At 41.4% G+C, this 21,442-nt stretch overlaps 1 protein-coding gene and 1 pseudogene across 1 annotated transcript in view; one reads left to right on the forward strand and one right to left on the reverse strand.

The window, feature by feature from the left end:
* Positions 1-21,442, forward strand: part of LOC108128205 (EF-hand domain-containing family member C2-like) — a 249,911-nt gene that overhangs the window by 106,880 nt on the left and 121,589 nt on the right. The window lies entirely within an intron of this gene.
* LOC138927769 (uncharacterized) lies at positions 6,339-7,341 on the reverse strand (annotated as a pseudogene).

Genomic DNA, 21,442 nt, shown 5'->3' on the forward strand with positions numbered 1-21,442 from the left:
TAATTTTTTTTGATGAATCAGACCTGTACTCATGCCTTTTTTCTAAAGAGCATAATTCGTTTGTTTTGTCATCATGGTTAGCGAGACCCCATAATTTTACTTTGAATTTGTCCAAATTCATCAAGCCATACAGCGCTCCAGTCTACAGGCCTGCAAACGTCGAGGGATTGGTTTGTGAGTACCCATTATAATCTTGATTGTCTAACTATGCTATTATAAAAAGGCGTATGAAACAAATTAATTCAAGACAAGACAAATTAATTTCAATTGATTAGGATTAAAGAAAACCAGTAGGAGTAAAGATTTAGGCTAAGTAGATTCTAAGGAGAAATAAAGATAAAAATCAGAGTAATTAAATAATGGATTGTGAACTGAAGAACATGGGCATTTATGGGCACCTGAGCTAAACGATTTCTTTTTATATGGGTAAAGGCCGAAATAATTAGTAAGTCTTTGAGTATTTAAATCTAATTAGTAAAGAAGGGCGGGCCAAGCAGAAAAACTATCCCACCTCAGTTCTTCAATAACAAAGGCGTTTTGTCTCATATTCATGTCCACCCAAAATGACTGTATTCCCTCCTAATCCTTTCCAACTATGTCTAAAAAATTTTATTATATGAAGGTGATCCTGATTAGGAAGTAACCCAACCCCCTGGACTCTTCACTGAGCTAGGCCGATCCCGTAGGCAGAGTATGCTACTAATCGGTATCCACTTCACCGTGTTCGTCAAAGGTTTGCCAATTCACCCTTTGGTGGCTCCAAATAAAACTTAACGACCCCCAATGGGTGTGGCTCCTGTACCAGAGTGATTTTTCCAGCGTCTTTATATAGATTTTCTCGGTCCATACCCTCGGTCTCGAAGTGGGAACATTGGAATATTTATAGTGGTGGACCATTACTCTATTATTTGTATTATTAAAAGAGGTTAAAAACTTTACGGCAGCAAGATTTTTTTCACACTTTCGACGTACCAGAACCCGTTGCATCCGATAATGGATCGCAGTTCAGGGCTGAGACGTTTCAGAAATTGCTGAGAGAATATTCTGTTTTATATACTTTGACCGCCGCTTTTTCGGCCCAGGCAAATGCTTTGGAGAGGGTTAATCGATCAGTCTTTGCAGCGATAAGGTCTTATGTCAGACTTGATCAAAAAGATGGGAACGAGCAGCTCAGTAGTATTTGCTGCGCTCTCCGTACACCAGTTCATTCTGCGTTGGCTATATATATGGCATTTGGCCAGATCTACGTCTCCTCAGGATCATCATACAAGTTTTTGAGAGCTTTAGGGGTTCTGGAGGATAGGTTGCTTAGGTGAGGGAAAAGAGGGTTAATCTTTTCAATCCTCTGTAAGCAGCCCAATAAAGCTGACCGCGTTTTTTCAGAATTCATCAAAAGACGCCCCCGACTTCTTACTTCAAGTAGCAACGCCCCCCTACACATTTTGGTCCTTCGAGCCGGATATTTTGGATATTTTCTACCAGCAGTCCAGGCATTGTTCCGCCAAGAGATAAGTACAAAATTTTTTCCGTCTCCGTCTCTTTGCCGGTCTTCAGCAGTGGTCCGACACCACGGCAGCTTGAGATTTTTCTAAATAAAGAAAAAAAAAACCCTACAAAATTTTCCATCCATCTCCGTTTTGTGTGCCTCGCCATATTCCTCGCCGTTTTTGGCCTTACCGTTATCCATTCGCTCGTCAACGGTCGAGGCATATGTGCATGTTAACACACATACATTGTGTTTGGTGCAATTAATCCGCAAAAAAAAATCCGCAAGTGAACAGTAAAAGTGTGTGGTGAAAAAAAAAAAAGGGCATAATTAATATTGGCCAGCCGGTGTAAAGTGGTTCCGGTGATTTCCAAGTTCACCGAACAGTCCGCCGCTGTCGTAATATCTGTTTTTCTTCCCCAATTTTGTGCCAACATATGCCCACATGCCCTTACATATATCCGTACCTGCATGCATGTCCATATATTTCCAAATATTTTCTGCCTCCAATTTCAGAAAATATATAACCGATAAAATTTAACATATACAGTCCATTTATCGACGTTCCACTGTGCCATCATATGCCCCACATGCCCTTGCCCTACTTGCATGCATTTCCATATATTTCCATATATGTCCACATGTCCATTTATTTCCGAATATTTTCTGCCTCCAATTTCAGGAAATATATAACCAAATAAATTTAAAAAAAAAATCAATTAATTATAAATTTATGTATTTATAATTACAACTACTAAAATTTATTTAATTCTTATTTTTTTGTCCGAGCAAAGGGCCAGGTTTTTTAATTCACCTTTCCGGCCACTCAATAATTAAAGTCGAAAATTTAATTATCCAAAAGTTATAATTGAATAATTTAATTGTCAATCTTCTGTCTGAATCGAGCCGCTGTTTCAATTCCACCGTTCCAGCGTCGTGATAATTAACCTCAATTGATTAAAACTTGAGATTTTCAACTCCACCTTTCTGCCTCCATAATAATTAAATCCGCCAATTAGGCAAAAATTAATTTTTTTCTTTTTTTTGTGTTAAATCCAAGCCAAGGTCAAAGTCGAAAATTTAATTATCCAAAAGTTATAATTGAATAATTTAATTGTCAATCTTCTGTCTGAATCGAGCCGCTGTTTCAATTCCACCGTTCCAGCGTCGTGATAATTAACCTCAATTGATTAAAACTTGAGATTTTCAACTCCACCTTTCTGCCTCCATAATAATTAAATCCGCCAATTAGGCAAAAATTAATTTTTTTCTTTTTTTTGTGTTAAATCCAAGCCAAGGTCAAGTCCACCTTTCTGGCTCCGCAAATTCGAAAATAGTTAGGAATTAAATATTTACGTACGAGCCATACTGGTCGAAATATACAAACATATATAGACAGTCATCAATTATTTTTCCGAACGATCACGAATTTTCCGGTGCTTTTTCCCAATTTATTATAATACAAAAACCAAACCTAAAAATGTCCCAAACTTCTATCTTCAAAAACACAAAAGTTGGGTCATTTCCGATCGTTCAGTTATATGGCAGCTATAAGATATAGTCGGCCGATCGTTATAAAATTTGGAAGGTCGGATTAACTGACCAAAAATTCCAGCTTTCCATTTCAAAATTTACTAAGCTCCAGCTTTCTATCTTCAAAAACACGAAAGTTGGGTCAGTTCCGATCAATCAGTTATATGGAAGCTATAGGATATAGTCGGCCGATCCTTATGAAATTTGGCGTGTCGTAATGTGTTGCCAAAAATAGCTCTCGTGCAAATTTGAGCTCTCTAACTTAAAAAACACCAAAGTTATACCATTTCCGATCAATCGGTTATATGGCAGCTATAAGATATAGTCGGCCGATCCTTATGAAATGTGGCTTGTCGTAATGGTTTGCCAAAAATAGTAATGGTTTGCTCTCGTGTCAAATTTGAACTCTCTAACTCTAAAAACACCAAAGTATACCATTTCCGATCAATCGGTTATATGGCAGCTATAGGATATAGTCGGCCGATCCCGGCCGTTCCGACTAATATACTGCGTGCAAAGGAAAGAAGGGCGTGTGCAAAGTTTCAAGTCGATAGCGTTAAAACTGAGAGACTAGTTTGCGTAGAAACAGACAGACGGACAGACGGACGGACCAACTTTGGTATTTTTGAAGATATAAGCTTGAGACTTTTTTTTAGATTTTGTATTGTAATAAATTGGATTATATATTCATATTCCCATAAGGATCGGCCAACTATATCCGATTTTTGCGATATATATCCGGTTTAAACTGCAAGGGTATATAAACTTTGGCTCCGCCCGAAGTTAGCTTTCCTTTCCTGTTATACCCTTGCAGAGGGTATTATAATTTTGTCCAAAAGTGTGCAACGCAGGGAAGAAGACATCTCCGACCCTATAAAGTATATATATTCTTGATCAGGATCACCTCCTGAGTTGATATGAGCATGTCCGTCTGTCCGTCTGTCTGTCTGTCCGTCTGTCTGTCTGTCCGTTTCTACGCGAACTAGTCTCTCAGTTTTGAAACTATCGTCTTGAAACTTTGCACACACCCTTCTTTCCTTTGCACGCAGTATATAATTCGGAACGGCCCGGATCAGCCGACTATATCCTATAGCTGCCATATAACTGATTGATCGGAAATGGTATACTTTGGTGTTTTTAGAGTTAGAGAGTTCAAATTTGACACGAGAGCAAACCATTACTATTTTTGGCAAACCATTACGACAAGCCACATTTCATAAGGATCGGCCGACTATATCTTATAGCTGCCATATAACTGAACGATCGGAAAGGACCCAACTTTCGTGTTTTTGAAGATAGAAAGCTGAAACTTAATACAGATTTTATTTTTGGCCAGTTGATCCAACCTATCAAATTTCATTAGGATCGGCCGACTATATCCTATAGCTGCCATATAACTGAACGATCGGAAATGGTACTTCGTAGAAATATCAACTTTCGTATTTTTGAAGATAGAAGTTTGGGGGTTTTTTAGATTTTTTATTTTAGTTAATTGGTTTTATTATGATGTTTTCATAAGGATCGGCCATGTTTGCCGTAAATAAACGTAAATTGCTGCGCCGTACGCCTTCTGTGAAGCGTCGCAGAACCCGTGGTGTTCGACCTTTAGGTGTGGTCGGAACGCGACCCATCGAGGAACACGAATCTGATCGAGCACCGAGTAATTCTTTAGGAAGTCAACCCATCGCTGACAGAAGTCTTGAGGGAGGGCGTCATCCCACCCTAGATCCAGAAGCCAAATGTCTTGCATGAACATTTTTGCCCGAACAATGAAAGGAGCGAGCCAACCTGCTCGATCGAACAATTTGGCAATTTGGGAGAGGACTTGGCGCTTTGTGAAAACCGAGCCGGAAGTCAATTCTGGCGGGACAAAAAAGAATTCATCAGTCGTCGCTTTCCACCGCACGCCGAGTGTCTTGGCCGTGCTCTCTGCATCGATGTCGAGAAAGTCAGCACGAAGACGGTGGTCGATCGGAATGTCGGCCAGGATTGCCTTGTTATTCGACGTTCATTTCCTAAGTGGGAACCCTGGTGACTCTAGGGCCCCTTTCAGCTCCCGAATCGAAGCTTGGGCTTCAGTTTTGGAGTCTGCCCCGTCGAGAACGCCATCAACGTACATAAACTGCCGGATAATTTGACTTGCCTGCTGATACTTCGACTCTTCGTCGTCAGCGAGCTGTCGCAGCACCCGGATCGCCAGGAACGGGGTACAATTGACACCGAAGGTGACCGTTTTCAACTCGTAGTCGCGGATATCCCCATCGGGATTGTGAAACAAAATACGTTGGAGCGGAGTATGCTTGGGGTCTACCCAAATTTGCCGATACATCTTCTCGATGTCGGCGTTGAAGACAAACCTAAAGTATCGCCACTTTAGGATTTGAATCGTCAGGTCGGATTGTAAGACCGGGCCCGCGTAAAGAATGTCGTTCAGACTGGTCCCGTTTGCGGACGGGCTCGAAGCATTGAAGACCACTCGCACCTTGGTGGTCGTGCTTTCGGGCTTGAAGACGGCATGATGTGGAAGATAGTAGGTAGCGGAATTGCTCGCGGAAAAGACCTCGGTCATGTGGTCTAAGTCGATGTACTCCTGAATTACCGAGTCATAGCGGGCCTCAAAAAATGGTCTCCTGACCGAGAAGCGACCCGCAGATGTTAGCCTTGCCGTTACCGAGGAGAATGGACGGAAGAATGTCAGCTCCTATTAACACATCGACTTGAGAGCTCTCAAAGAAGTTGGGGTCCTCCAGGGGAATGTTGAGACGATCTCACGGAATCGGATATGATGGCAGATTTCCTGCCAACTGCGGAAGAACGTAAGCCGCAGTCTCTAATTGTAGCCCGGGTCTAGACGGCGACCGAATGGAGAAATGGCACAATTTAGTAGACTGCGCGGAAATGGTCTGATTAAGGCCGGAAACTTGGGCTTGAATAGTCTTGAAGGGAAGCTTGACGAGGTTGAACAGTAATTCCGTTATGAAGGTCGCTTCGGACCCTGAGTCTATCAGTACTCGTGCCTGGAAGCTGCACCCCAAATGGCATACGTTGATAAGGGCCGTGCCCAATAGGACGGCTCCTGACCCGGAAGCGAAGCACACCTGCACATCCAACTGATCCTCTGAGCAATTTGTGCTTCTGGCAGTCTTTCGATCCCTTGCTGTCGTAGGCGGACTTGGCTCCAAGTTGGCTCCTATTGGGCACGGCCCTTATCAACGTATGCCATTTGGGGTGCAGCTCCCAGGCACGAGTACTGGCGAACGGATTGCCGCGGTGCAGGAGGGTGTGGTGTCGGCTGTGACATGTGAAGCAGGTATGGGCGTTATGCTTGAAAACAGTTCAAGCATAACTGCTTCCTTTTAATGTAGTCCGAGCGCCCATTTACGTCCATTTCCAGGAACCGCGGACATAAGCGAATGGGTTGGTTCTCCCTCGAACAAAGATTGCAACCCTTGGGTCCCGAAACCACTCGAGTCTCGTATGAATTGAGCCTCCGAGCAGGGGCAGTAGAAAGTCCCGACCTTGGCGGAAGTTGCCCGGGGCCACTAGGCCTGGCGTCGTCGATTGCTTCCAGAGTGCGATGGCGCTCTGTCAGGAAGTTGTCTAATTCCTTCCCTGTTGGAATTTCGGCCTTGTTATGAACGGATTGCTCCCACATGGAAAGTGTGACGTTGGGGAGCTTTGACGAAATCATATACAGCAGGAGACAGTCCCAAGCCTCATCATTGATGGCGGACATTGCTAGGGCTGTCAGACAACTCTGAATGGTGGCTTGCAGCTCCTTCAGCGCGACCCCGGACTCTTGAGCAATAGCCTGGATGTTGAAAAGGATCTTCAACTGGCTATTGACCAATAGCCGCCGGTTCTCATAGCGGTCTGTGAGGCTTTGCAAACTGCGACAAACCCCTCATGGGTAAGCGGAGCGTTAGAAAACAATGGCGTGGGCGTCACCACTTGTTTTGGACAGCAAGTGGAATAACCTCTCTACCGGGGTAAGCCGCGAGTTTTTTCGAGTGAATTTTCTTCCGAAGCTGGGCAATACATCTCGAATAGACGGAGTAATAGTAGCTGTACTTCGATTCCAGCACTGTCGAGGTGGCCGCATTGTCGTCTGACACGGCTAGTAAATCGGAGCAGCTCTCATAGCTCTTCTCCACCATCTCCCACAGTGCCCGAATTAGGTCCCGATGGACTTCGCACATGTGTTAGGAGCCTACTTCCGTTTCTCTGGCGCCCGGAGTATTTATGTTAGCCTCAAATTGGCTAATTCGATCTCTTGTGGCGATGAACTTTTTCAGTGCCACGTCGATCGCACTCTGAGCCATTTTCGCAACGAAGCGAGTCTGTCTCTGTAAAGGACCGGGAATTGTATTGACGGATTCGTCACTCTTTGCCCTTGGAATGGCACTGTACGCTTTAGGCTTAAAAAGGCGTCCGCGGAGAAGCGGATTGAGATCTGTCCAAACGGATGATTGGGATCGGACGTGGCTTTTGTTCGTCTCCCGAAGGATTTCTCAGACACCAATTTGCTGGTCAGCGCTTGTCGACTGACTTGCGCAATAGGTGCCTCGTACACAGCGGTGGCCGGTCGCACTAATGTGATGAGACCGGTGAGATCGCGGACGAAATGCGATTACACGGCCAAGTGGGAATAAGTAGCGCCGATGTCGAAAGGAACGTCGGATGCGGCACAATTCGGATGTGGGAGAAACTTCAGGAAGCCAAAAAAAACCAGATGGGCCAAGGTTTGTTAAGATTCTAGGCGGATGTTGCCAGATGCGGAGTAGAAGCAGCGTTAGGAAAATGACGGAACGAAAAATGGACAAGGACCGGAAAATTCGTGATCGTTCGGAAAAATAATTGATGACTGTCTATATATGTTTGTATATTTCGACCAGTATGGCTCGTACGTAAATATTTAATTCCTAACTATTTTCGAATTTGCGGAGCCAGAAAGGTGGACTTGACCTTGGCTTGGATTTAACACAAAAAAAAGAAAAAAATTAATTTTTGCCTAATTGGCGGATTTAATTATTATGGAGGCAGAAAGGTGGAGTTGAAAATCTCAAGTTTTAATCAATTGAGGTTAATTATCACGACGCTGGAACGGTGGAATTGAAACAGCGGCTCGATTCAGACAGAAGATTGACAATTAAATTATTCAATTATAACTTTTGGATAATTAAATTTTCGACTTTGACTTTGGCTTGGATTTAACACAAAAAGAAAAAAAAAAAAATTAATTTTTGCCTAATTGGCGGATTTAATTATTATGGAGGCAGAAAGGTGGAGTTGAAAATCTCAAGTTTTAATCAATTGAGGTTAATTATCACGACGCTGGAACGGTGGAATTGAAACAGCGGCTCGATTCAGACAGAAGATTGACAATTAAATTATTCAATTATAACTTTTGGATAATTAAATTTTCGACTTTAATTATTGAGTGGCCGGAAAGGTGAATTAAAAAACCTGGCCCTTTGCTCGGACAAAAAAATAAGAATTAAATAAATTTTAGTAGTTGTAATTATAAATACATAAATTTATAATTAATTGATTTTTTTTTTAAATTTATTTGGTTATATATTTCCTGAAATTGGAGGCAGAAAATATTCGGAAATAAATGGACATGTGGACATATATGGAAATATATGGAAATGCATGCAAGTAGGGCAAGGGCATGTGGGGCATATGATGGCACAGTGGAACGTCGATAAATGGACTGTGTATGTTAAATTTTATCGGTTATATATTTTCTGAAATTGGAGGCAGAAAATATTTGGAAATATATGGACATGCATGCAGGTACGGATATATGTAAGGGCATGTGGGCATATGTTGGCACAAAATTGGGGAAGAAAAACAGATATTACGACAGCGGCGGACTGTTCGGTGAACTTGGAAATCACCGGAACCACTTTACACCGGCTGGCCAATATTAATTATGCCCTTTTTTTCACCACATACTTTCACTGTTCACTTGCGGATTTTTTTTGCGGATTAATTGCACCAAAAACAATGTATGTGTGTTAACATGCACATATGCCTCGACCGTTGACGAGCGAATGGATAACGGTAAGGCCAAAAACGGCGAGGAATATGGCGAGGCACACAAAACGGAGATGGATGGAAAATTTTGTAGGGTTTTTTTTTTCTTTATTTAGAAAAATCTCAAGCTGCCGTGGTGTCGGAAAACTCGGACTTGGAGTTGACACGGTAGAAAAAAATAACAAATCTTGCAGTAGTGTGAACGAAATTTAATGTTCGGACCACTGCTGAAGACCGGCAAAGAGACGGAGACGGAAAAAATTTTGTACTTATCTCTTGGCGGAACAATGCCTGGACTGCTGGTAGAAAATATCCAAAATATCCGGCTCGAAGGACCAAAATGTGTAGGGGGGCGTTGCTACTTGAAGTAAGAAGTCGGGGGCGTCTTTTGATGAATTCTGAAAAAACGCGGTCAGCTTTATTGGGCTGCTTACAGAGGATTGAAAAGATTAACCCTCTTTTCCCTCACCTAAGCAACCTATCCTCCAGAACCCCTAAAGCTCTCAAAAACTTGTATGATGATCCTGAGGAGACGTAGATCTGGCCAAATGCCATATATATAGCCAACGCAGAATGAACTGGTGTACGGAGAGCGCAGCAAATACTACTGAGCTGCTCGTTCCCATCTTTTTGATCAAGTCTGACATAAGACCTTATCGCTGCAAAGACTGATCGATTAACCCTCTCCAAAGCATTTGCCTGGGCCGAAAAAGCGGCGGTCAAAGTATATAAAACAGAATATTCTCTCAGCAATTTCTGAAACGTCTCAGCCCTGAACTGCGATCCATTATCGGATGCAACGGGTTCTGGTACGTCGAAAGTGTGAAAAAAATCTTGCTGCCGTAAAGTTTTTAACCTCTTTTAATAATACAAATAATAGAGTAATGGTCCACCACTATAAATATTCCAATGTTCCCACTTCGAGACCGAGGGTATGGACCGAGAAAATCTATATAAAGACGCTGGAAAAATCACTCTGGTACAGGAGCCACACCCATTGGGGGTCGTTAAGTTTTATTTGGAGCCACCAAAGGGTGAATTGGCAAACCTTTGACGAACACGGTGAAGTGGACACCGATTAGTAGCATACTCTGCCTACGGGATCGGCCTAGCTCAGTGAAGAGTCCAGGGGGTTGGGTTACTTCCTAATCAGGATCACCTCCATATAATAAAATTTTTTAGACATAGTTGGAAAGGATTAGGAGGGAATACAGTCATTTTGGGTGGACATGAATATGAGACAAAACGCCTTTGTTATTGAAGAACTGAGGTGGGATAGTTTTTCTGCTTGGCCCGCCCTTCTTTACTAATTAGATTTAAATACTCAAAGACTTACTAATTATTTCGGCCTTTACCCATATAAAAAGAAATCGTTTAGCTCAGGTGCCCATAAATGCCCATGTTCTTCAGTTCACAATCCATTATTTAATTACTCTGATTTTTATCTTTATTTCTCCTTAGAATCTACTTAGCCTAAATCTTTACTCCTACTGGTTTTCTTTAATCCTAATCAATTGAAATTAATTTGTCTTGTCTTGAATTAATTTGTTTCATACGCCTTTTTATAATAGCATAGTTAGACAATCAAGATTATAATGGGTACTCACAAACCAATCCCTCGACGTTTGCAGGCCTGTAGACTGGAGCGCTGTATGGCTTGATGAATTTGGACAAATTCAAAGTAAAATTATGGGGTCTCGCTAACCATGATGACAAAACAAACGAATTATGCTCTTTAGAAAAAAGGCATGAGTACAGGTCTGATTCATCAAAAAAAATTATTAATGCAAAAATAATAAAATAAAGGTATTCTGCTTAACTTAATGCTCCACGCTACTTCGATACGCTCTTTCCATCGTTGTGAGTGATATTGATTCGTAAATATTGTCACTATGCAAATGAGGGAGAGTCTGAGGTCTGAGAGGTAGACATGAGGTTCGCCCCAGGTAGAGAGTTTATGTATACATGAAGTTCCCTTTTAGGTTCTCATTCCGCAAGGTTTTGACCCTTCTCCTGATTTTATGCTGCCCCAATCACGCACTCTTCCCGGAAGCTCCAGAACTTCTCGCCGAACGCGGCTTTAGTCTGGTCCGGTTCCGTGCACGTTTAGGGGCTGATCGAGGTATGCTCGCACTTGACCGCGTGGTTGTACTTCGCTTGTGGCTTCTGGATCGCCGAGGGTACTTTTCGCTCGCCGGTAGCTTTCTCTGGCACAACCCGTCCAAGTTCTACTTAAAAGGCTTTTGTTAGTCACCTGGCGCTTGGATATTTTCGCTGCTCACCACCTGTAAGTTTTCCCACCCACGTGCAGTTGCCGAAATCTATGCACAATACAGCCAATTCTTTGTTGCTGTTGCGCCACTGATTCGACTGCGTTGGCACCTTACTTTGGGGTTATTATTTTCCCGGGTTTTAACTTTGAGGTGCACCTTTTTAATTTGCGTATTTTCTCTTCAGAACTTTAAATGAAAAAGAACATCTATATCCAGCGCATCTTAAAATGCCAGTGAACGAGGTTGCCATATTTCATATTTCATATTTCAGGCGATCGAGGTGCCAGAAAGCTCCCGCTTTACAGCTCTAACTTGGATAACAGTGCAACTGTTATCGACTTAATATTTATTTTTATGAATTTGTTTTGACCAATTTTATGTCGTACCCTCACACCACTCGTATTATCGACGTACATCACCAAAGATCCTTGGCATGGAAGGATAGGTTTAGGTTTTTCTAAACGTAGGTTTTCCCACCTACGTGCAGTTGCCGAAATCTGCGCACAACACGGACGATTCTGTGTTGCTGTAGCGCCACTAATTCGACTGCGTTGTCACCTTACTTTGGGGTTTATTATTTTCCCGGCTTTTACTTTGAGGTGGACTCTTTTAATTTGCGTCTTTTCTCTTCAGAAGTTTAAATGCAGAAGTTTAAAAAGAACATTTGTATCCGGCGCTTCTTAAAATGGTAGTGAAAGAGGTTGCCGTACCCCATTTGAGAGGCAATCGAGGTGCCAGAAAGTTCGTGCTTAACAGCTCTTATTTGGATAACAGTGCAGCTGTTATCGACTTATTTTATCAACTTAATATTGGTTAGAATAACTTACATTTATTTTCATAATTTTTGTTTTGTCCAATTTTAAGTCGAACCCTCACACCACAGGTTTTATTGACGTGATATTACCCAAAATGAAAGCTGAAAAAGGGTACATCACCAGAGATCCTTGGCATGGAAGGTTCCTAGCTTCTTTCCGTTGTTGTCTTCGAGTAAATAAAACGACTGTCCTCGCTTTTCTTTTATTTTAGCTTTTATTTCTACAGGTGCTAATTTGGCATTAATATAAGAAGCCTGGTTGCTTAAGACAAAATTTCTTTTTATAACATCCTGACCTACCTCAAAGTTTTGATGTTGGGAACGTAAATCACATTCATTTCTGTTTTCTTGGTATGCTTTTGCCATTCGCTTGGCGATATCCGCTCGGATTATCGGGAATTCATCTGATCTAGCGATATTTGCTGATCCCTCGAACAACATATGGATATTTCGTAACAACTTATAATCTTTGCCATGAGTGAGCATGTGATGGCCAAGGACTACATAGTATGGCGAATCACCATTGGATTGGTGTTTATTATATAATGCAGAGTTTATACTTCCTATATAACTATCCCACCATCTTTGATCTGATTGAATATAGCTTTTGAGAGCAGCATTTATTGAACGATTATCACGCTCCGCCGCGTTTGACAGCGGTGGATGTAAAAATATGCTAGATTCCGTGCTTAGCAGTAAAGATTGCGATGTCCTGGCTTTTAAACTGAGTGCCATTATCGCTCACCAAAGCTTCCGGAGTTCTAAGACACACCAAAATATTGTCCTTTGAATAGTCAATCACTATCTTTGAAGTGAACTTCTGAATAGGATTAGGCCAAGGGAATTTAGAAAAGTGGTCTAGGAGAGTTAATATCCCTATATTTCCGTTCCATGTTCTGAGAAATGGACCGATAAAGTCTACATAGATCCGTTGAAATAGTTTTTCACTAGTGGCTTGACTAACCATGGGTGGCCGAAGACGTTGCGTCGGATATTTGCAGGTTTTGCATATATCACATCGGTTACCATATTCGGCCTATAAAAGTTTCTTCGAATTCGCTCAAGACATTTGCTTACTCCACCATGTGCCGACGATGGTTGGTCATGTGCAGACAGAATTAGTCGCCCTCGTCAACTTGTGGATTGCCGCTGGTAATGCCTGCTCTATAATATATAATAGATATCCATGACCCAAAATCCCGGTACATTCGAATTATGTACACGGTCTCTTAACTGACGGTATTCGTCCGATTTGAATTTCTCTGATTGCAAATCGATCTCTAGCAGGATGTCTAAATCTATCACTGCAATTTCTGTCGAATCCTCGAACGTCCGTGATAAGTCGTCTGGTACAACATGTTGAACCCCCTTGCGACGCTCGATTTTAAAAACAAAGCCTTGTAACTTAATAGCCCTACGGGCTAGTCTCCCGCTGAGGTCTGTTTGTTTTATCTACCATCGCACGGCTGAGTGATCGGTTATGACCGTAAAATTGTGACCTTCTACGTACATAAGAAACTTCTGGATTTCGAACACGACAGCAAGACATTCTAACTCTGTAACTGTATAGTTACGTTAAGCTCCATTCAATATTTGGGACATATATGCGATAGGATGATCGTTGCCTGATTTGTCGCACTGTGATAAAACTCCGCCCACTCCGCATTCAGATGCATCGCATTGTATTATAAACGCCTTACCATAGTCTAGATGAACTAGAAGCGGAGCGGAATAAAGCTTGTGCTTGATTTCGTCAAACGCTGTTTGTGAGACCTAGTTCTAAGTGAAAGTTTTTCCTCAATGTAGATCGGTAAGTGGAACTGTTATTAGTGAGATATACATCGACGGTACCATCCCCAAATGCCAAGGAAGCGTCTTAGTTGGGTTTGACTTTTGGGTACAGGAAAATCAGATACCTCACTGATCTTTTTCGGGTTCACTTTTAGTGTTCCTTTGCCTACAACATAACCTAAGTATTCGACTTTCCGAAGACCAAATTGGCTCTTTTTGATATTGATCATTAGGCCGGCATGCCGTAAACGAGTCGAAACTTCTGTTATGTGTTTTGAATGATCTGACCTGATCCATAAGAAGACACATCGTCTGAGGGGCGTTGCACGTCATCATTCCGATGGCGGGAAGAAATCTATTACACTTTTTCGTCTGGATTTCTCGACTTCCGATAATTTGAGCTTTGTGGATTCTTCTTCAAAGTCCAATTCATTCACCATGCCTCCTAAGAAGACGGAAATTCCGAGTTTTCCCCAAAAGTCTGTACCACACATAACTTTTTGTGTAATAGATGGTACTACCAAAAATTCCATTTCTTTCTTTGTGTTATTATTATTAATCGGAATGGTGATAGTGCAAAAAGTGGACTGTTTCGTTCTGTCTGCCGTTCGTACGTTGCCGTGCGTCCTAAGGTACTTTTATTTTCCCGAAACAATACTTTTAGCTAAAGTTTCTCCGATTACGCTTCTGTTCGCTCTACTATCTAGTAAAGCTAAATACGGTTCATCGAGTAAAACTAGATTTGCAAAAGGGCGAATGTCATTGCTTACTTTACTTATCGCTGATATTAAACAACTATTGTATTGATGCTTTGATTTTCAGAAGTCTCGCTGTCTTGTTCCTGAGCGACTTCTAGTTTTTCTATCGGTATCGCTTATAAAGATTCTTCGCCTCGTTTCGTTATATTCTTTTAGTTGAACATGATAAAAGGTCGGGTATTAGAATGGTCAGGTGACTGCACTGATCCTTTGGGGATTGATCCACAGTGACGCCTACGGCTACGAGGAGCACAGAATATTTATACCCTTGCAGAGGGTATTATAATTTTGGTCAAAAGTATGCAACGCATTGAAGGAGACATCTCCGACCCTATAAAGTATATATATTCTTGATCAGGATCACCTCCTGAGTTGATATGAGCATGTCCGTCTGTCCGTCTGTCTGTTTCTACGCAAACTAGTCTCACAGTTTTAAAGCTATCGACTTGAAACTTTGCACACGCCCTTCTTTCCTTTGCACACAGTATATAAGTCGGAACGGCCGGGATCGGCCGACTATATCCTATAGCTGCCGTATAACTGATTGATCGGAAATGGTATAACTTTGGTGGTTTTAGAGTTAGAGAGTTAAAAAATCCAAAAATAGACACGAGAGCTATTTTTGGCCACACATTACGACACGCCAAATTTCATAAGGATCGGTTTACTATATCCTACAGCTGCCATATAACTGAATGATCGGAAATGACCCAACTTTCGTATTTTTGGAGATAGAAAGCTGGAACTTGGTACAAATTATATTTTTGGTCATTTGATCCGACCTACCTAACGATCGGCCGACTATATCTTATAGCTGCCATATAACTGAACGATCGGAAAGGGTTTTGGGTAGAAATACCAACTTTGGTATGTTTGAAGATAGAAGTTTGGGACTTTTTTTAGATTTTGTATTGTAATAAATTGAATTATATATTCATATTCCCATAAGGATCGGCCAACTATATCCGATGTTTGCGATATATATCCGGTTTTAACTGCAAGGGTATATAAACTTCGGCTCCGCCCGAAGTTAGCTTTTCTTTCTTGTTAAACACTGATTTCATTTATGCTTCGCCTTACAATTGGGTTACAGAAGCTATTCTTAGCTCTAAGAGAATTGAAAAACTCTCGTGACGGTGACAGTGTCTGCGTAACACGGCTATAGTTGAGGTTTTTATATGCAAGATTTCGTGTCTTATGTCAGATCATAAGTTGTTCCTAACTGCTCAACTAAATCAGAGTCTGTCATAGGTTCAGATGAAGTAACCGCAATGGCTAAGATTGAGTCGAGAAAATCATCGAAATTATTTTATTGCTTCCTTCTACGCATTGCATCTCGTATGTCCTGATTTGATATTTGGCCTTTATTTTTTGCCTCAAACGAGAACAAAGTACATGTCAACACATCTGCTCTGAACTGCTATGGCATCTCCAAAAAGAATGTTAATGCTGGGCCTACAAACAATAAATTTGCGTACTCATACAAGAAATCAAGGTTTCCGTTCAACGATCGTCGCGTCAATTTCTTTAATCGGTATATAAAGTCATCTACAACTAAAAAGGAAGCTAACTTCGGTTGGGGCCGAAGTTGATATACCGTTGCAGTTAAGTAAAAATCGGATTTAGTGGGCCGATCATTATGAGAATATAATAATAAAACAGATTTATTACAATGCAAATTCTTAAAAAAAAGCCTCAAGCTTCAAAAATACAAAAGTTGGTGTATTTACCAAATATCATTCCCGATCGTTCAGTTATATGGCAGCTATACGATATAGTAGGCCGATCGTTATGAAACTTGGTAGGTTGGGTCAAATGACAAAAAATAGAATCTGTACGAAGTTCCAGCTTTCTATCTTTAAAAACACGTTGGGTCATTTCGGAAAGATCAGTTATATGGTAGCTATAGGTTAAAGTCGGCCGATCCCGGTCGTTCTGAGGAACGGCTATAGTTGAGGTTTCTATATGCAAGATTTCGTGTCTTTTGTCAGATCTTAAGTTGTTCCTAACTGCCCCAACTAAATCAGAGTCTGTCATAGGTTCAGATAAGGTATCCGCAATGGCTAAGATTGGGTCGAGAAAATCATCGAAATATTCACTATTTTCTTGCTTCCTTCTACGCAATGCATCTCATATGTCCTGATCTGATATTTGGTCTTTATTTCTCTCCATCAAACGAGTACATGCCAATTCATTTGCTCTGAACAAGGCATCTCCAAAAGAATGTTAATGCTGGGCCCACAAACAATAAATTTGCGTACTCATACAAGAGATCAAGGTTTCCATTCAACGATCGTCGCGTCAATGTGTTTAATCGGTATATAAAGTCATCTAAAACAAGAAAGAAAGCTTACTTCGAGCGGGGCCGAAGTTGATATACCCTTGCAGTTAAGCAAAAATCGGATTTAGTGGGCCGATCATTATGAGAATATAATAATAAAACAGATTTATTACAATACAAAACATAAAAAAAGCCTTAAGCTTATATCTTCAACAAAAAAAAAGTTGGTATATTCACCAATTATCATTTCTGATCGTTCAGTTATATGACAGCTATAGGATATAGTCGGCCGATACCGGTCGTTCCGACTTTTATACTGCGTGCAAAGGAAAGAAGAAGGAGAGAAAGAAAGAAGAAGTGGGTGCAAAGTTTCAAGTCGGTAGTTTTAAAACTGAGAGACTAGTTTGCGTAGAAACAGACAGACGGACATGCTCATATCAACTCAGGAGGTGATCCTGATCAAGTATATAGTATATATGCACACTTTTGGACAAAATTATAATACCCTCTGCAAGGGTATAAAAATTTATTTTGGTGAACCAGAAAACTGTAGTTTTCAGTAAACCAATAAGCTTGAAATTTGGTCTGGTCGGATGATGTGGCCGATTACCTGAGAAATTATGGTTAACGGACACGTAATGATCAAAAGGCTGATTTATTAGAGGTTCTGCTGGAGGCAGATCCGTTTCCCATTCATGTGATTGTCTTTGGGAGGAAGATATGTTAAGGTTTTGGCTAATATGTTCTGATAACATTGAAGAGAGTTGGTCTAACGCATTTGCTATGAGTTCCTGAATTCTTCCTTCTGAAACGCTATTTGTTCTTTGCGAACCTCTTACACGTGGTGATCGCTGAGTTTGCAAACTTGTGCTCGGACGACTATTGGATCCAGTAGTTGTTGATCTTGTGGTAGGTCTGGTATTGGGGCGATTTGTTAGAATGGCACCTGTTTGCGAGTTTGAAGTAGATCCGTTTTGAACCCTCGGAATTTCTTAATTAGCGTCCTGTAATTCCCTTGCGTTATTAGTTAGCTGCGAGGGTAGACAAAGCTGACGACAATTGGGACTTTGTTTGATTGGATTTGAAATTATTTGAAGTTAATTCGATTAGAATTGCATTTTCTAGCTTTTAGTCTCAAATTTACTCTTAGATAGCTTAGGGTGGAGCGGGAGCAAAAACTCATATTCGGTCTTGTGCGAATTTGCCCCGCTTCGCCGCATTAGATGAGTAAGGCTTAAGATTAGAGAAAAATTTTATCGGAATTATAACGTTGAAGAGGATAGATCGTTTTTTCGTTTTTGTTTTTCGCCACTTTTAAATATTCAGCAGCCGCCCTTATTTGTTATTTTTCTTATAGTGTGAGATAAACTAAATTTTCAAGCAAAATTTGTTTCACGTGATCGTCAATTTTTTGTCCCACGAAATTACCAACATCATTGGAAATGTTTACAGCAATGGTAGAAACTTGCGCAATGTCGGAGTTTTTGGAAGAAGACGGTGTTTCGCTGCCAGAATTGTCAATGCCTTCAACATGTTTAGGTGGACTGTGCGTCACTACATGAGGAACCTCGTTTTCTTCTCGATGTACATTCGCAACATCTTCATCTAGTTTTTTTTTTCGCAGGTGCAAATATCGGCTTACGCCGATATGGACTTTTGTCGAGATGACTAAGATAGAAATTATAAATATAAAATAAAGTTCTTCTACCAAGAAGAAAAATACCAATATTGTATCGTACTGAAAATAATAATACACTTGTCGCTTTTTATGCTCCCAAAAATGCCAGAAAAAACTTTAACTAATCATAGTCTCCAAATATTCAAATACTTGATAGTAAATTAAATATGAAATGACATTCACATTTTTTTAAAAGTGAAGCTACTAAGAAAAACTGCACAGCTTCCGAAAAAAAAGTTTTCTGAATTTTTGCACCTTATTCGACTTTGTTTTTCAAAATTCTCATTCTATATTGAGATTTCTTTGTTTGTTATGAAACACCAAGTTAAAACACGGGTTTTATATGCAAAATTGGCTACTACATTTGTTGAATAAGCAAACCTAACCTTAATTTTTATGTAAACACTCCTTTGAACATGATACAATTATACAATTATTAGTTTTGGTCCCTTAATTTCAATTTGTCAAACTGAAAGGTGATTTTTTTTCAAAACTTTTAAGTGGCCAAGCAAAAAAATGACTTTTTGCAGTTCTTGTCGCATGCACGTGCTAGTCGTAAAGTTTGTTTTTTTAGTTTTATTAAACTAAAAATTTAAAACAGACTGTTTGGTCATCGAGAGTTTTCGATGCCGTAAATAAAAAATGATTTTGTATTTAAATTGAACGTTATAAACTTTATTCGGGCCGCATATGAAATTAGGATTTATGTACAATATTTGAAATCCAATTTAGGATGCGAGCGCAGTAAAAGTACGAACGAGAGTGGCGCCAACCTTGCAGAATAGGCTGAGCGGAATGCTCGCTAACCATAAGCGCCGAAGTAGCAAAGCCGAGCGGCCGAAAGAGAGTCGGCTTGCGACCAGAAAAACATCAGTTACTTATTAATTGTTGTGTTTAAATTAGTTGCTTGCTGCTTGACCCGACATTCTCCCCCCAGTTGGGGCTTCTACTCCAACTTCATCCTTAAGGGGCAAAAGGCACAGCTTAGTCACTGCTCGCTTGGTAATTCCAGATGAGGTTTTTATCACCGCCACTCGAAAGATACCATCCCGACCAGGGATTAACTCCATTATTCTCGCAAGCGGCCATTTCATCGGAGGTAGATTCTCGTCCTTTACTAGCACTACATCGTTTGGGGCCAAGGCAGGACCGGAGGCGCGCCATTTGGAGCGCTGCTGGAGAAGACTTAGGTACTCCTCCTTCCATCGGGACCAGAAAGACTGCTGCAGGAAAGACACGCGCTGCCAGCTGTCCAACCGGTTGAAGTTCAGCTTTGTGACATCAGGCTCGATAAAGCTGACTGACGGACCACCAGTTAAAAAATGAGCCGGGGTCAGAACATCAAGGTCTGCAGGATTTTCTGAAAGAGACAATAAGGGTCGTGAATTTATAACAGCCCCAATATGGCACAGCAGCGTTCGCAGCTCCTCGAATCCCAGAACTGCAGATCCGACAGCTCGGTAAAAATGGTGCTTGGCGGTTTTAACAGCCGCTTCCCACAGACCACCGAAATGCGGAGATCGAGGAGGAATAAAATGCCATTCGATGGACTCCATAGAGCAAAACTCCAGCAGTGACCGTTGATGCTCTTCGCTTAGAAATAATCGGCGCAGCTCCTTTAGCTCGTTTTTGGCTCCAACAAAGTTGGTTGCGTTGTCAGACCAAATATGTTGAGGACTTCGGCGGGTGCATATAAAACGCTTCAAAGCCTGCAAAAAAGACATTGTGGACAGATCCCTTACAAGCTCCAGATGGACGGCTTTGGTAGCAAAACAAATGAACATGCTAATGTAACATTTTACTGGAGCCTTATTACGCACTTCCGGCTTATAATAGAACGGTCCACAAAAATCCACACCAGTGACTCCGAAGACCTGGGAGCCGCTAACTCTTTCCTCCGGGAGATCAGCCATAATGTGCTGCAACAGCCGAGGCTTAGTCCGGAAGCATCGGATGCATTTGTGTAATGCCTTCGTCACGGTTTTTCTCCCCCCAATTGGCCAATATTGGGACCGAATAATTGCCAACAGTGCGCGAGGTCCCGTATGTAAATTTCGCTCATGGAAGTCAACAATTATTGCCCGCGTAACTGGATGACTTCTTGGAAGTATAATTGGATGCTGTTTATCAAAATCCAACGACGAATTTTTTAGCCGACCGTCTACGCGCAACAGTCCAAATTTGTCCAAGAAGGGAGAGGATGAGGCAAGGGCACTGGATACCGCTATGTCTTTTCCATTTTGAAGAGCCTTTATTTCCTCCCAAAAATGCACACGTTGCACTAGCCGCAATAACAGCTGTGTTCCAGATTTTATAGCGCTAGCCGTAACACCGTTGTGGTGAATTCGTTGAGAAAACTTGTATACGTAAGCGAATACCCTCTGCAGTGCTGGAAACGAAATAGCGTACTTAGAAACCGCTGTTATATCCACGTACGGAGACTGAATGAGCAGGACCCTTGCACGTAACTCCAGGGTTGATCTCTCAGATGGGACCGCGGTTGGCCACGTCTCTTGGGATCCAACGAGAAACGGAGGACCATGAGACCACAGCTTATTCTCAACCAATTCATTGGGAAGAGCACCACGCGACAGGATATCTGCTGGGTTCAAAGAAGTGGGAACATACCGCCACTCCATTTCTCTAGTTAGCTTTTGAATGGTCGAAACTCGATTGGCGACGAAAACATTAAACCGAGAGGGTTCTTCTCGAATCCAAGACAGAGCCACAGCAGAATCGCACCAGCAAAAATACTTTCCAACGTAGACCTTCAACTGCTCTACTTC

The sequence above is a fragment of the Drosophila bipectinata genome, chromosome XR (genome assembly GCF_030179905.1).
Source record: "Drosophila bipectinata strain 14024-0381.07 chromosome XR, DbipHiC1v2, whole genome shotgun sequence".
NCBI classification, from domain to species: domain Eukaryota; kingdom Metazoa; phylum Arthropoda; class Insecta; order Diptera; family Drosophilidae; genus Drosophila; species Drosophila bipectinata.